Source organism: Drosophila biarmipes, unplaced genomic scaffold (assembly GCF_025231255.1).
Source record: "Drosophila biarmipes strain raj3 unplaced genomic scaffold, RU_DBia_V1.1 ptg000042l, whole genome shotgun sequence".
Lineage (NCBI taxonomy): Eukaryota > Metazoa > Arthropoda > Insecta > Diptera > Drosophilidae > Drosophila > Drosophila biarmipes.
In genome coordinates, this window is record NW_026114550.1 from 55271 (window position 1) to 70985 (window position 15715).

General features: G+C 32.8%; 3 non-coding genes across 3 annotated transcripts; all 3 read left to right on the plus strand.

Annotated features, from left to right (window-relative positions):
- Positions 1 to 302: 302 nt before the first annotated feature.
- On the plus strand, positions 303 to 4273 carry LOC127012281 (large subunit ribosomal RNA). The gene has a single exon (XR_007765790.1). It is a non-coding gene; the product is annotated as a large subunit ribosomal RNA (ribosomal RNA).
- Positions 4274 to 10710: 6437 nt separating this feature from the next.
- Positions 10711 to 12705, plus strand: LOC127012278 (small subunit ribosomal RNA). The gene has a single exon (XR_007765787.1). It is a non-coding gene; the product is annotated as a small subunit ribosomal RNA (ribosomal RNA).
- Positions 12706 to 13906: 1201 nt separating this feature from the next.
- Positions 13907 to 14085, plus strand: LOC127012287 (5.8S ribosomal RNA). The gene has a single exon (XR_007765794.1). It is a non-coding gene; the product is annotated as a 5.8S ribosomal RNA (ribosomal RNA).
- The last annotated feature ends 1630 nt before the right edge of the window (positions 14086 to 15715 follow it).

A 15715-nucleotide genomic window follows, 5' to 3' on the forward strand; every position in this document is an offset into this window, starting at 1 on the left:
AATATTAAAAAATATATGAAAAACATTATCTCACATTAGTAAATAATTTGAATGTGAAAAACGAAGAGAAATATTTTCTTTTTCAATCAAATGATACTGAGAAATGTCTAGCATAAAAATTTATCTAGAATTGTCTCTTATTAATGATTAGAAAATAGAAAACCGTTGACAATATTATTGTTCTTCGTTGATTCGTTAAATCAAACAAATGCCATTTATATACAGATATTATTAATATAACGAATTTAATAAAATGTTTTATCATTATATATAAAGAATTAATTGCATATAAAAGTTATACACAACCTCAACTCATATGGGACTACCCCCTGAATTTAAGCATATTAATTAGGGGAGGAAAAGAAACTAACAAGGATTTTCTTAGTAGCGGCGAGCGAAAAGAAATCAGTTCAGCACTAAGTCACTTTGTCTATATGGCAAATGTGAGATGCAGTGTATGGAGCGTCAATATTCTAGTATGAGAAATTAACGATTTAAGTCCTTCTTAAATGAGGCCATTTACCCATAGAGGGTGCCAGGCCCGTATAACGTTAATGATTACTAGATGATGTTTCCAAAGAGTCGTGTTGCTTGATAGTGCAGCACTAAGTGGGTGGTAAACTCCATCTAAAACTAAATATAACCATGAGACCGATAGTAAACAAGTACCGTGAGGGAAAGTTGAAAAGAACTCTGAATAGAGAGTTAAACAGTACGTGAAACTGCTTAGAGGTTAAGCCCGATGAACCTGAATATCCGTTATGGAAAATTCATCATTAGAATTGTAATATTTAAACAATATTATGATAATAGTGTGCATTTTTTCCATATAAGGACATTGTAATCTATTAGCATACCAAATTTATCATAAAATATAACTTATAGTTTATTCAAATTAATTTGCTTGCATTTTAACACAGAATAAATGTTATTAATTTGATAAAGTGCTGATAGATTTATATGAATACAGTGCGTTAATTTTTCGGAATTATATAATGGCATAATTATCATTGATTTTTGTGTTTATTATATGCACTTGTAGGATTAACAATGCGAAAGATTCAGGATACCTTCGGGACCCGTCTTGAAACACGGACCAAGGAGTCTAACATATGTGCAAGTTATTGGGATATAAACCTAATAGCGTAATTAACTTGACTAATAATGGGATTAGTTTTTTAACTATTTATAGCTAATTAACACAATCCCGGGGCGTTCTATATAGTTATGTATAATGATATTTATATTATTTATGCCTCTAACTGGAACGTACCTTGAGCATATATGCTGTGACCCGAAAGATGGTGAACTATACTTGATCAGGTTGAAGTCAGGGGAAACCCTGATGGAAGACCGAAACAGTTCTGACGTGCAAATCGATTGTCAGAATTGAGTATAGGGGCGAAAGACCAATCGAACCATCTAGTAGCTGGTTCCTTCCGAAGTTTCCCTCAGGATAGCTGGTGCATTTTAATATTATATAAAATAATCTTATCTGGTAAAGCGAATGATTAGAGGCCTTAGGGTCGAAACGATCTTAACCTATTCTCAAACTTTAAATGGGTAAGAACCTTAACTTTCTTGATATGAAGTTCAAGGTTATGATATAATGTGCCCAGTGGGCCACTTTTGGTAAGCAGAACTGGCGCTGTGGGATGAACCAAACGTAATGTTACGGTGCCCAAATTAACAACTCATGCAGATACCATGAAAGGCGTTGGTTGCTTAAAACAGCAGGACGGTGATCATGGAAGTCGAAATCCGCTAAGGAGTGTGTAACAACTCACCTGCCGAAGCAACTAGCCCTTAAAATGGATGGCGCTTAAGTTGTATACCTATACATTACCGCTAAAGTAGATGATTTATATTACTTGTAATATAAATTTTGAAACTTTAGTGAGTAGGAAGGTACAATGGTATGCGTAGAAGTGTTTGGCGTAAGCCTGCATGGAGCTGCCATTGGTACAGATCTTGGTGGTAGTAGCAAATAATCGAATGAGACCTTGGAGGACTGAAGTGGAGAAGGGTTTCGTGTGAACAGTGGTTGATCACGAGTTAGTCGGTCCTAAGTTCAAGGCGAAAGCCGAAAATTTTCAAGTAAAATACAAATGCCAAACAAATATATATATTATATAAAATCTAGCTAAATTAATATACTTGAATAATTTTGAACGAAAGGGAATACGGTTCCAATTCCGTAACCTGTTGAGTATCCGTTTGTTATTAAATATGGGCCTCGTGCTCATCCTGGCAACAGGAACGACCATAAAGAAGCCGTCGAGAGATATCGGAAGAGTTTTCTTTTCTGTTTTATAGCCGTACTACCATGGAAGTCTTTCGCAGAGAGATATGGTAGATGGGCTAGAAGAGCATGACATATACTGTTGTGTCGATATTTTCTCCTCGGACCTTGAAAATTTATGGTGGGGACACGCAAACTTCTCAACAGGCCGTACCAATATCCGCAGCTGGTCTCCAAGGTGAAGAGTCTCTAGTCGATAGAATAATGTAGGTAAGGGAAGTCGGCAAATTAGATCCGTAACTTCGGGATAAGGATTGGCTCTGAAGATTGAGATAGTCGGGCTTGATTGGGAAACAATAACATGGTTTATGTGCTCGTTCTGGGTAAATAGAGTTTCTAGCATTTATGTTAGTTACTTGTTCCCCGGATAGTTTAGTTACGTAGCCAATTGTGGAACTTTCTTGCTAAAATTTTTAAGAATACTAATTGGGTTAAACCAATTAGTTCTTATTAATTATAACGATTATCAATTAACAATCAATTCAGAACTGGCACGGACTTGGGGAATCCGACTGTCTAATTAAAACAAAGCATTGTGATGGCCCTAGCGGGTGTTGACACAATGTGATTTCTGCCCAGTGCTCTGAATGTCAAAGTGAAGAAATTCAAGTAAGCGCGGGTCAACGGCGGGAGTAACTATGACTCTCTTAAGGTAGCCAAATGCCTCGTCATCTAATTAGTGACGCGCATGAATGGATTAACGAGATTCCTACTGTCCCTATCTACTATCTAGCGAAACCACAGCCAAGGGAACGGGCTTGGAATAATTAGCGGGGAAAGAAGACCCTTTTGAGCTTGACTCTAATCTGGCAGTGTAAGGAGACATAAGAGGTGTAGAATAAGTGGGAGATATTAGACCTCGGTTTGGTATCGCCAATGAAATACCACTACTCTTATTGTTTCCTTACTTACTTGATTAAATGGAACGTGTATCATTTCCTAGCCATTATACGGATATATTTATTATATCTTATGGTATTGGGTTTTGATGCAAGCTTCTTGATCAAAGTATCACGAGTTTGTTATATAATCGCAAACAAATTCTTTAATAAAACGGTGCATTTATGTATTTTTGATTTGAAAATTTGGTATAACTCCAATTACTCAGGTATGATCCAATTCAAGGACATTGCCAGGTAGGGAGTTTGACTGGGGCGGTACATCTCTCAAATAATAACGGAGGTGTCCCAAGGCCAGCTCAGTGCGGACAGAAACCACACATAGAGCAAAAGGGCAAATGCTGACTTGATCTCGGTGTTCAGTACACACAGGGACAGCAAAAGCTCGGCCTATCGATCCTTTTGGTTTAAAGAGTTTTTAACAAGAGGTGTCAGAAAAGTTACCATAGGGATAACTGGCTTGTGGCGGCCAAGCGTTCATAGCGACGTCGCTTTTTGATCCTTCGATGTCGGCTCTTCCTATCATTGTGAAGCAAAATTCACCAAGCGTTGGATTGTTCACCCATGCAAGGGAACGTGAGCTGGGTTTAGACCGTCGTGAGACAGGTTAGTTTTACCCTACTAATGACAAAACGTTGTTGCGACAGCATTCCTGCGTAGTACGAGAGGAACCGCAGGTACGGACCAATGGCACAATACTTGTTCGAGCGAACAGTGGTATGACGCTACGTCCGTTGGATTATGCCTGAACGCCTCTAAGGTCGTATCCGTGCTGGACTGCAATGATAAATAAGGGGCAATTTGCATTGTATGGCTTCTAAACCATTTAAAGTTTATAATTTACTTTTTAAACGACAATGGATGTGATGCCAATGTAATTTGTAACATAGTAAATTGGGAGGATCTTTGATCACCTGATGCCGCGCTAGTTACATATAAAAGCATTATTTAATACAATGACAAAGCCTAGAATCAATTGTAAACGACTTTTGTAACAGGCAAGGTGTTGTAAGTGGTTGAGCAGCTGCCATACTGCGATCCACTGAAGCTTATCCTTTGCTTGATGATTCGATAATAAAATTGCATAATTTATTTGTTGTGTTGAACTTCTTATATAAAGTTCAACCAACAATCTATTTGTATGCATTGATTGTTTGCTTGGCTTTGTGGCGAATTTTTAATCCTTTATATATTACATTCCTAAGGTCTAGATTTTCAAGTAAGAGACCAATTTGATTAACATATCAATATAAGTACAACTCGACCATCTAATAATAACAATATGAATCGTCATCTTATTAGTGACGCGAAGATTGGCAAACATATAATATAAAAATATTCCTAAGGTCTAGATTTTCAAGTAAGAGACCAATTTGATTAACATATCAATATAAGTACAACTCGACCATCTAATAATAACAATATGAATCGTCATCTTATTAGTGACGCGAAGATTGGCAAACATATAATATAAAAATATTCCTAAGGTCTAGATTTTCAAGTAAGAGACCAATTTGATTAACATATCAATATAAGTACAACTCGACCATCTAATAATAACAATATGAATCGTCATCTTATTAGTGACGCGAAGATTGGCAAACATATAATATAAAAATATTCCTAAGGTCTAGATTTTCAAGTAAGAGACCAATTTGATTAACATATCAATATAAGTACAACTCGACCATCTAATAATAACAATATGAATCGTCATCTTATTAGTGACGCGAAGATTGGCAAACATATAATATAAAAATATTCCTAAGGTCTAGATTTTCAAGTAAGAGACCAATTTGATTAACATATCAATATAAGTACAACTCGACCATCTAATAATAATATGAATCGTCATCTTATTAGTGACGCGAAGATTGGCAAACATATAATATAAAAATATTCCTAAGGTCTAGATTTTCAAGTAAGAGACCAATTTGATTAACATATCAATATAAGTACAACTCGACCATCTAATAATAACAATATGAATCGTCATCTTATTAGTGACGCGAAGATTGGCAAACATATAATATAAAAATATTCCTAAGGTCTAGATTTTCAAGTAAGAGACCAATTTGATTAACATATCAATATAAGTACAACTCGACCATCTAATAATAACAATATGAATCGTCATCTTATTAGTGACGCGAAGATTGGCAAACATATAATATAAAAATATTCCTAAGGTCTAGATTTTCAAGTAAGAGACCAATTTGATTAACATATCAATATAAGTACAACTCGACCATCTAATAATAACAATATGAATCGTCATCTTATTAGTGACGCGAAGATTGGCAAACATATAATATAAAAATATTCCTAAGGTCTAGATTTTCAAGTAAGAGACCAATTTGATTAACATATCAATATAAGTACAACTCGACCATCTAATAATAACAATATGAATCGTCATCTTATTACTGACGCGAAGATTGGCAAACATATAATATACAAATATTCCTAAGGTCTAGATTTTCAAGTAAGAGACCAATTTGATTAACATATCAATATAAGTACAACTCGACCATCTAATAATAACAATATGAATCGTCATCTTATTAGTGACGCGAAGATTGGCAAACATATAATATAAAAATATTCCTAAGGTCTAGATTTTCAAGTAAGAGACCAATTTGATTAACATATCAATATAAGTACAACTCGACCATCTAATAATAACAATATGAATCGTCATCTTTTTAGTGACGCGAAGATTGGCAAACATATAATATAAAAATATTCCTAAGGTCTAGAATCTTAAGCAATAGACCAATTCAACTAAGAGTTGACATATAAAAATATGTTCCTTTTAATGTTAGCAAAATTTTATCGTCACATACTGTTAGTGACGCGAACGTTTTTTTCTCCATGTTTATATGAATGTTTATTCAAAGGTAGAAAGGCAGGATCGTTATTTTATAAGTGAAGCGATAAAAAAATATTATGCAATAGGACATCTATTTATAAATATTTTTAAGTCTTAGAAATTCAAGTAAAGAGATTCAAGAAATTCATTCAACTTAGAGCGCACATATAATTAAAACTATTCCTGAGGTTTAGAAACCAAATTAAATAAAGAGGACATATAAACGTATGTGGTATTTTGATGGTAGTAAAAATGTATCGCGATATTATTAGTGACGCGACCAATTTTTATACTCTTTGCTCCATGTGCAAATATATCTAGTGTTTAGATAGTCAATTAAAAATGACAATTTTAACTAAAAGACTTAAAAAAGTGTTTGTCAAACTTATAATTTTGTCAATACTATATAAAACGCCAATCATATCCTTATAAAAGTAAATACGGTATATGGTTATAAATACAAAACCATATATAAATAAAAAAATGAAATCGTATGTATATGGCTTATAGGTATAATACCTATAAGGCATAATAATGTATAATATTAGCAAATATACATATAAAAGTGCATAAATTGTATAGATATGGCATAAAGAAGGCATTTATGAGAATAGCTAGTAGAATTTGCCCATACACTACTAGCGAAATGAGATATTTATACCTAGTGAGGGCGGCACTAGTACTATAAATTGTGGCAAAATAAATCTTATGCAAATGCATAGGATTTTGTCAATACCGTACAAAAAACTAAGTAAAACGTATGGATATTGAAAAATAAATGGATTATATTCATAAAATACGAATATTTCTTGCATTCTCTTGTTATACGAGAGAATATCATACGGAGCGGGCAGCCCCTAGTATAGTAAGCAGTCGAATGGGAGACAGCGTGTCCAAAAACACCTATAGGGAGGTGGTCGTTGGCGGACCTCTCCTCGTATTGGTCAAACTTATGATTTTGTCAATACTATATAAAACGCCAATCATATCCATATAAAAGTGAATACAGTATATGGATATGAATAAAAAACCATACATAAATAAAAAAAAATATGTATAAAAAATTATACATATATTTATATTAAGCAATCGTATGGATGTGGCTTATAGGTATAATACCTATAAGGCATAATAATGTATAATATAGCAAATATACATATAAAAGTGCATGAATTGTATAGATATGGCATATAAGTGACATATTTATGAGAATAGCTAGTAGAATTTGCCCATACACTACTAGCGAAATGAGATATTTATACCTAGTGAGGGCGGCACTAGTACTATAAATTGTGGCAAAATAAATCTTATGCAAATGCATAGGATTTTGTCAATACCGTACAAAAAACTAAGTAAAACGTATGGATATTGAAAAATAAATGGATTATATTCATAAAATACGAATATTTCTTGCATTCTCTTGTTATATGAGAGAATATCATACGGAGCGGGTAGCCCCTAGTATAGTAAGCAGTCGAATGGGAGACAGCGTGTCCAAAAACACCTATAGGGAGGTGGTCGTTGGCGGACCTCTCCTCGTATTGGTCAAACTTATGATTTTGTCAATACTATATAAAACGCCAATCATATCCATATAAAAGTGAATACAGTATATGGATATGAATAAAAAACCATACATAAATAAAAAAAAATATGTATAAAAAATTATACATATATTTATATTAAGCAATCGTATGGATGTGGCTTATAGGTATAATACCTATAAGGCATAATAATGTATAATATAGCAAATATACATATAAAAGTGCATGAATTGTATAGATATGGCATATAAGTGACATATTTATGAGAATAGCTAGTAGAATTTGCCCATACACTACTAGCGAAATGAGATATTTATACCTAGTGAGGGCGGCACTAGTACTATAAATTGTGGCAAAATAAATCTTATGCAAATGCATAGGATTTTGTCAATACCGTACAAAAAACTAAGTAAAACGTATGGATATTGAAAAATAAATGGATTATATTCATAAAATACGAATATTTCTTGCATTCTCTTGTTATATGAGAGAATATCATACGGAGCGGGTAGCCCCTAGTATAGTAAGCAGTCGAATGGGAGACAGCGTGTCCAAAAACACCTATAGGGAGGTGGTCGTTGGCGGACCTCTCCTCGTATTGGTCAAACTTATGATTTTGTCAATACTATATAAAACGCCAATCATATCCATATAAAATTGAATACAGTATATGGATATGAATAAAAAACCATACAAAAATAAAAAAAAAATATGTATAAAAAATTATACATATATTTATATTAAGCAATCGTATGGATGTGGCTTATAGGTATAATACCTATAAGGCATAATAATGTATAATATAGCAAATATACATATAAAAGTGCATGAATTGTATAGATATGGCATATAAGTGACATATTTATGAGAATAGCTAGTAGAATTTCCCCATACACTACTAGCGAAATGAGATATTTATACCTAGTGAGGGCGGCACTAGTACTATAAATTGTGGCAAAATAAATATTATGCAAATGCATAGGATTTTGTCAATACCGTACAAAAAACTAAGTAAAACGTATGGATATTGAAAAATAAATGGATTATATTCATAAAATACGAATATTTCTTGCATTCTCTTGTTATATGAGAGAATATCATACGGAGCGGGTAGCCCCTAGTATAGTAAGCAGTCGAATGGGAGACAGCGTGTCCAAAAACACCTATAGGGAGGTGGTCGTTGGCGGACCTCTCCTCGTATTGGTCAAACTTATGATTTTGTCAATACTATATAAAACGCCAATCATATCCATATAAAAGTGAATACAGTATATGGATATGAATAAAAAACCATACATAAATAAAAAAAAAATATGTATAAAAAATTATACATATATTTATATTAAGCAATCGTATGGATGTGGCTTATAGGTATAATACCTATAAGGCATAATAATGTATAATATAGCAAATATACATATAAAAGTGCATGAATTGTATAGATATGGCATATAAGTGACATATTTATGAGAATAGCTAGTAGAATTTGCCCATACACTACTAGCGAAATGAGATATTTATACCTAGTGAGGGCGGCACTAGTACTATAAATTGTGGCAAAATAAATCTTATGCAAATGCATAGGATTTTGTCAATACCATACATAAACCGTATGGATATTGAGAAGTTAATAGATTACATCTATAATATGAGAAGTATTTTAGTATTCTTATTAAATAAGAGAATACTATAAGGGTGAGTGGCAAAGAGAATTGAATATACCCGAATGGGAGACAGCGTGTCCAAAAACTACTATAGGTGGTGTGGCAAATATGAGGAAGGCAATATATCCATATAATGAAAATAAAAGTGCGTTTTCTTATTATATAAGAGAACACTATATGGGTGAGTGGCAAAGTAAATTGAATATACCCGAATGGGAGACAGCGTGTCCAAAAACTACTATAGGTGGTGTGGCAAATATGAGGAAGGCAATATATCCATATAATGAAAATAAAAGTGCGTTTTCTTATTATATAAGAGAACACTATATGGGTGAGTGGCAAAGTAAATTGAATATACCCGAATGGGAGACAGCGTGTCCAAAAACTACTATAGGTGGTGTGGCAAATATGAGGAAGGCAATATATCCATATAATGAATATAAAAGTGCGTTGTCTTATTATATAAGAGAACACTATATGGGTGAGTGGCAAAGTAAATTGAATATACCCGAATGGGAGACAGCGTGTCCAAAAACTACTATAGGATGGTCAATGGGCCGGCCGTCTGCTATTGACATATGTCAGTAGAGAAGATATTATCCGTCAAATTTGTTTCTTTATTCATTTATTTGAATACGAGACTTGGCTCCGCGGTTAATATTTTAAGCCCAAAGATAATAACGTTGAAACAAAGGCCAAGTTTCTATTGTACATAGAATAACAAATTGTTTCCGAATTTTATCGTTAATTTTAGGAGGTAGGCTAACATGATTTATATTATATGTGTATTATTAAATAATAATAGTACATAAAAGTCTACCAAAGAAATATAAAAATGTAATTATGAATACATTTTCAATATTAATATCAACTTATATTGTTGATAATAAAAAATAGCTATTAAGAGAGTTATTTAAGAAATTATATAATATATAATAAAGAGTATATATATAAATAATATATAAGTATATATTATTTAAGAAATAAATATAGTAGTAATAATTATATATATACACTCGGTTCTATTTTATATATTACCAGAGACTTATATGGATATATATAGATAAATTTTAAATTTATCGTCAAAATACAAATGATTAACTCAATATCTTATATTGGTTAAACAAAAATTGTACATGTGTGGATACAATATATTATGTATGTCGAACAAAAATGATATTTTAGAATGAAATGTGCATATATAAAGAAAATATATGAAAAATAAATATTGTGTTTATAAAGAATATGATTCTTTTTGACATCAATAAAAACTTGTTATTATTAGTGGCGAAACAAGTATAAATTGGAAAACAAACGTATACGAATGCTATATAAAAATGGCCGTATTCGATAGAAATAAAATCTATAACAACATATATATTGCTAATTTCTATTCAAAAAATATGAATGAAATATGAATAAAAACATTATTCTGGTTGATCCTGCCAGTAGTTATATGCTTGTCTCAAAGATTAAGCCATGCATGTCTAAGTACACACGAATTAAAAGTGAAACCGCAAAAGGCTCATTATATCAGTTATGGTTCCTTAGATCGTTAACAGTTACTTGGATAACTGTGGTAATTCTAGAGCTAATACATGCAATTAAAACATGAACCTTATGGAACATGTGCTTTTATTAGGCTAAAACCAAGCGATCGCAAGATCGTTATATTGGTTGAACTCTAGATAACATGCAGATCGTATGGTCTTGTACCGACGACAGATCTTTCAAATGTCTGCCCTATCAACTTTTGATGGTAGTATCTAGGACTACCATGGTTGCAACGGGTAACGGGGAATCAGGGTTCGATTCCGGAGAGGGAGCCTGAGAAACGGCTACCACATCTAAGGAAGGCAGCAGGCGCGTAAATTACCCACTCCCAGCTCGGGGAGGTAGTGACGAAAAATAACAATACAGGACTCATATCCGAGGCCCTGTAATTGGAATGAGTACACTTTAAATCCTTTAACAAGGACCAATTGGAGGGCAAGTCTGGTGCCAGCAGCCGCGGTAATTCCAGCTCCAATAGCGTATATTAAAGTTGTTGCGGTTAAAACGTTCGTAGTTGAACTTGTGCTTCATACGGGTAGTACAACTTACAATTGTGGTTAGTACTATACCTTTATGTATGTAAGCGTATTACCGGTGGAGTTCTTACATGTGCTTAGATACTTGTATTTTTTCATATGTTCCTCCTATTTAAAAACCTGCATTAGTGCTCTTAAACGAGTGTTATTGTGGGCCGGTACAATTACTTTGAACAAATTAGAGTGCTTAAAGCAGGCTTCAAATGCCTGAATATTCTGTGCATGGGATAATGAAATAAGACCTCTGTTCTGCTTTCATTGGTTTTCAGATCAAGAGGTAATGATTAATAGAAGCAGTTTGGGGGCATTAGTATTACGACGCGAGAGGTGAAATTCTTGGACCGTCGTAAGACTAACTTAAGCGAAAGCATTTGCCAAAGATGTTTTCATTAATCAAGAACGAAAGTTAGAGGTTCGAAGGCGATCAGATACCGCCCTAGTTCTAACCATAAACGATGCCAGCTAGCAATTGGGTGTAGCTACTTTTATGGCTCTCTCAGTCGCTTCCCGGGAAACCAAAGCTTTTGGGCTCCGGGGGAAGTATGGTTGCAAAGCTGAAACTTAAAGGAATTGACGGAAGGGCACCACCAGGAGTGGAGCCTGCGGCTTAATTTGACTCAACACGGGAAAACTTACCAGGTCCGAACATAAGTGTGTAAGACAGATTGATAGCTCTTTCTCGAATCTATGGGTGGTGGTGCATGGCCGTTCTTAGTTCGTGGAGTGATTTGTCTGGTTAATTCCGATAACGAACGAGACTCAAATATATTAAATAGATATCTTCAGGATTATGGTGTTGAAGCTTATATAGCCTTCATTCATGGTGGCAGTAAAATGTTTATTGTGTTTGAATGTGTTTATATAAGTGGAGCCGTACCTGTTGGTTTGTCCCATTATAAGGACACTAGCTTCTTAAATGGACAAATTGCGTCTAGCAATAATGAGATTGAGCAATAACAGGTCTGTGATGCCCTTAGATGTCCTGGGCTGCACGCGCGCTACAATGAAAGTATCAACGTGTATTTCCTAGACCGAGAGGTCCGGGTAAACCGCTGAACCACTTTCATGCTTGGGATTGTGAACTGAAACTGTTCACATGAACTTGGAATTCCCAGTAAGTGTGAGTCATTAACTCGCATTGATTACGTCCCTGCCCTTTGTACACACCGCCCGTCGCTACTACCGATTGAATTATTTAGTGAGGTCTCCGGACGTGATCACTGTGACGCCTTGCGTGTTACGGTTGTTTCGCAAAAGTTGACCGAACTTGATTATTTAGAGGAAGTAAAAGTCGTAACAAGGTTTCCGTAGGTGAACCTGCGGAAGGATCATTAATGTTTTAATATCCTTACCGTTAATAAATATTTGTTTATATTATAATAAATACATTATAGTATTACAAATAAATATGAATTGCCAAAATGTATATGAGATCTATTATAGATCAAATGAAATTTCGAACAAGCAAATCGAAATAATGCAAATATTAAAATTATATATTGTATTTAATACATATGAGAGAAATTAATAAGCAGCCAAAGCAAACAAATAAAAATTCGAACAAGGCAAATCGAATTATTAAATAATAATATTAAATTATTATTGTATATCCTTACCGTTAATAAAATATTTGTTTATATTATAATAAATACATTATAATAATACAAATAAAATATGAATTGCCAAAATGTATATGAGATCTAATATAGATCAAATAAAATTTCGAACAAGCAAATCGAAATAATGCAAATATTAAAATTATATATTGTATTTAATACATATGAGAGAAATAATAAGCAGCCAAAGCAAACAAATAAAAATTCGAACAAGCAAATCGAATTATTAAAATAATAATATTAAATTATTATTGTATATCCTTACCGTTAATAAAATATTTGTTTATATTATAATAAATACATTATAGTAATACAAATAAAATATGAATTGCCAAAATGTATATGATCTAATATAGATCAAATGAAATTTCGAACAAGCAAATCGAAATAATGCAAATATTAAAATTATATATTGTATTTAATACATATGAGAGAAATAATAAGCAGCCAAAACAAACAAATAAAAATTCGAACAAGCAAATCGAATTATTAAAATAATAATATTAAATTATTATTGTATATAAACACAATTAAAATACTGTGTGTATATGGACCATAATATACACGCGTTGCGATATGTATTGTTCATCTCAGTTATGCGCATACATTGGATAATGCAACAACCTAAAATGTACAATGTTGTACCTGGTTTTATACAGGTTAATGTTTTATATAAATTTCAATTTATATCGCTAAAAAAGTATTAATATATATATATATATATTTATTTACAATAAATGCAATTTAAAAAGAAATACTTTGATATATATTGGTTATATAAAACTAAGACATTTCGCAGCATTCGTTTTAGGTATAAAAATAAATTTATTGAAGGAATTGATATATGCCAGTAAAATGGTGTATTTTTAATTTCTTTCAATAAAAACATATTTGACAAAATTAAGAAACCAATTTATAAAACTCTAAGCGGTGGATCACTCGGCTCATGGGTCGATGAAGAACGCAGCAAACTGTGCGTCATCGTGTGAACTGCAGGACACATGAACATCGACATTTTGAACGCATATCGCAGTCCATGCTGTTATGTACTTTAATTAATTTTATAGTGCTGCTTGGACTACATATGGTTGAGGGTTGTAAGACTATGCTAATTAAGTTGCTTATACAAATTTTATAATGAAATTTTATAAGCATATGGTATATTATTGGATAATAATAATTTAATTATTTTATTCATAATATTAAAAAATATATGAAAAACATTATCTCACATTAGTAAATAATTTGAATGTGAAAAACGAAGAGAAATATTTTCTTTTTCAATCAAATGATACTGAGAAATGTCTAGCATAAAAATTTATCTAGAATTGTCTCTTATTAATGATTAGAAAATAGAAAACCGTTGACAATATTATTGTTCTTCGTTGATTCGTTAAATCAAACAAATGCCATTTATATACAGATATTATTAATATAACGAATTTAATAAAATGTTTTATCATTATATATAAAGAATTAATTGCATATAAAAGTTATACACAACCTCAACTCATATGGGACTACCCCCTGAATTTAAGCATATTAATTAGGGGAGGAAAAGAAACTAACAAGGATTTTCTTAGTAGCGGCGAGCGAAAAGAAATCAGTTCAGCACTAAGTCACTTTGTCTATATGGCAAATGTGAGATGCAGTGTATGGAGCGTCAATATTCTAGTATGAGAAATTAACGATTTAAGTCCTTCTTAAATGAGGCCATTTACCCATAGAGGGTGCCAGGCCCGTATAACGTTAATGATTACTAGATGATGTTTCCAAAGAGTCGTGTTGCTTGATAGTGCAGCACTAAGTGGGTGGTAAACTCCATCTAAAACTAAATATAACCATGAGACCGATAGTAAACAAGTACCGTGAGGGAAAGTTGAAAAGAACTCTGAATAGAGAGTTAAACAGTACGTGAAACTGCTTAGAGGTTAAGCCCGATGAACCTGAATATCCGTTATGGAAAATTCATCATTAGAATTGTAATATTTAAACAATATTATGATAATAGTGTGCATTTTTTCCATATAAGGACATTGTAATCTATTAGCATACCAAATTTATCATAAAATATAACTTATAGTTTATTCAAATTAATTTGCTTGCATTTTAACACAGAATAAATGTTATTAATTTGATAAAGTGCTGATAGATTTATATGAATACAGTGCGTTAATTTTTCGGAATTATATAATGGCATAATTATCATTGATTTTTGTGTTTATTATATGCACTTGTAGGATTAACAATGCGAAAGATTCAGGATACCTTCGGGACCCGTCTTGAAACACGGACCAAGGAGTCTAACATATGTGCAAGTTATTGGGATATAAACCTAATAGCGTAATTAACTTGACTAATAATGGGATTAGTTTTTTAACTATTTATAGCTAATTAACACAATCCCGGGGCGTTCTATATAGTTATGTATAATGATATTTATATTATTTATGCCTCTAACTGGAACGTACCTTGAGCATATATGCTGTGACCCGAAAGATGGTGAACTATACTTGATCAGGTGAAGTCAGGGAAACCCTGATGGAAGACCGAAACAGTTCTGACGTGCAAATCGATTGTCAGAATTGAGTATAGGGGCGAAAGACCAATCGAACCATCTAGTAGCTGGTTCCTTCCGAAGTTTCCCTCAGGATAGCTGGTGCATTTTAATATTATATAAAATAATCTTATCTGGTAAAGCGAATGATTAGAGGCCTTAGGGTCGAAA